Below are 2,491 nucleotides of genomic sequence, written 5' to 3'. Positions count from 1 at the left end.
TCCCGTCACCCAATAATTCTATAATTTAGTGATTTGTTACCATCTGCTTCGACAGGTTACTCCAACCCAGACGCCCCGGATTATTATTACGCCGTAGGGGACGAGTAACAAGTTCAAGCACATCCCTCGCATTAGTGGATCCATGGATTTGGGCAAAGGTGAACTCGACAGACCATTTTGTATCAATACCTCTTGCTTCTAAAGGATTGGCATGAGCCATTCCAGTAATTGCTGAATCAGGTTTTAATTCATGCATACGCTGTATCTGGTTATAATTATCCGGTTTTTCCACGATCCGTGGCATGAGTGTACCCATCTCTTTGCAAGTATCTCGTGAGAAAGATGGCTCGGCAGCTTGATATCGTTTATCCATGTAGGGAATACCTGTTTCGTAGACAACCATTCCGCAGCGAATTGGGAATCTTGCTATAGAAATTTCTGATAGATTATCTCCCGTAAAAGATATAGATTTACCAGCTGCTATCTCAAGATAGTCTCTCAGACTCTTCCATATCTCATCCTCCCTCTCCTTCAAACCCTGAGGTTCCATATTAAAGGCGGAACAAATCTTTTCTATCCAAGCACGCGTCCCATCAGGACCAATAGGAAAAGGTGCTCCAATTAACTGGCATTTACGACGCCGCATCAGAGTCGTCGCTGTACGGCTCAGAGAGGGATTCACGCCGCAAACATACACTCCCTTGCCTAATGATGGAAGTTCAGTATATCTCTGGGAGGGTAACCACCCCGATACCTGAATGGATTGACGTTTCGATTCCGGATTCGGTTGAGAAGCTACAGTTGAAGTTAGAGATCCAAAAAGAACTGAAGCATGATTCTTTAATTTCCGTCCCTCCGGATTAGCCCCCCCCGCTTCCGTCGTCGCAGTGTCAACACCCCCAACTAAATCCTGTTTCTGTTCGTGTCTAGATATGTCAAATTCCGGACACCGATGCGTCGTGGCAGCTGATACAGTATCCTCTCCCTGAGTAAAAGCATAATCCGATCCATTGGCCCGCGCAACTACAATTGGTACTCCAAGTTCGTTTTCTAGCTTGGGTGCTATGCCTTCTAGGTCCGTCTTTGTTATTTCCGTGGTACATGTGCCAATCCAAATAATGACACTAGGGTTTCTATCTCGTTTTATTTGGATACAAATTCTCTCCAATTCCCCTTGATCATTTAATTGGGCCGAGACGTCCCCCTCTTCCGACTCTGCCATTGCATAACGAGGTTCCGCAAGGATCGTAACTCCAAGAGCGTTCTGTAAGAAATAACCACAAGTCTTTGTACCTACCACTGGGGAAAAGCTGTCTTCGATCTTTTGATATAACCAAGCCACACAACTAATGGGGCAAGAAGTGTGATAATTTCCGGTTTCACATTCAAAAGTGAGAGTTTCGGGAGTCTTCGTGAAAGGGTTTCCTCAGAAAGGGTACACATACAAGAAATTTGCAGTTTCGGTTTCGAATCATCGTAAAATCAAGCAGAATATCCTGTTGAGTTTGCTGGGCATTCCTCTGCCCCCCACCATCGGGATTCAGATAGAAATCGGAGAGCAGACTGAATAATTCTCTATCTGGAATTTCCCTTGGCACAACCCCTTCTGGTCGAGACAATATCTGATCCGCCACATTGGGATGGAAATCACAAACATAATTGAGATCTGATTGACATTCAGCCGTTTCAAACAATGTTTTCCCCTTCACCCTCGAGACCCGAATGTCCTCAATGAGAGGCAACACTTCCAGCACAGGCATCGGGCAGGCTTCTACATGTTTATCAATGAGATCTCTCCTAGATGTCCGATTCCCCACCAAACCTGCTAATCGCAATGGGTGGGTATGTGCCTTCTCCCTAACCGACGCAGCAATACGATTTGCTGCAAAAGGGGCATCGAATCCATTATCCGTGATAATAATGCAATAATCCGCATGATTCGATGGAGCGGCAAAACCTCCACGGACTACGTCCCCTAAAACGTCGAATAGAGTAGTATCATATTCATAAGAAGCATTCGATTCTTTCGATGATTTAACCGTTTCTCCCACTACGTATCCCCCACAACCAGCTCCCGCAGGTGGTCCCCCTGCTTCAACACGATCCACTCCGCCATAACCCTTATAAATGACATCCTCAGGCCACACATCTTCATAGTGGTAATCCTTCGATTGCAAAGTGTCTATAATGGTAGGTATCAAGAATCCCGTGGGGGTGAAAGTACTATCATGTTTCGGATCACATCCAATTTGCAATACCCGTTTTCCGCGTCTCGCCAAAGCTATTGATATATTACAACTTGTTGTTGACTTACCAATTCCACCCTTTCCATAAACTGCTACTTTCGTTTCGCAAAGCTCCGATTCATTTTCTTCATCCCGACTATCCCCCACTTCCCCCCCCCTCCCCCTCACGTTCTCTTTCCCCTTTTTTCTTCATTTTTCACCCCTTATCCATACTTTCCCCCCGTAGACTCATTCATTCCATTTAT

The sequence above is a fragment of the Dipteris shenzhenensis genome, unplaced genomic scaffold, assembly GCF_047967505.1.
Source record: "Dipteris shenzhenensis isolate YYH24624 ecotype China unplaced genomic scaffold, Dip_SZ_1.0 scaf0426, whole genome shotgun sequence".
Lineage (NCBI taxonomy): Eukaryota > Viridiplantae > Streptophyta > Polypodiopsida > Gleicheniales > Dipteridaceae > Dipteris > Dipteris shenzhenensis.
This window is presented reverse-complemented; position numbering follows the sequence as displayed.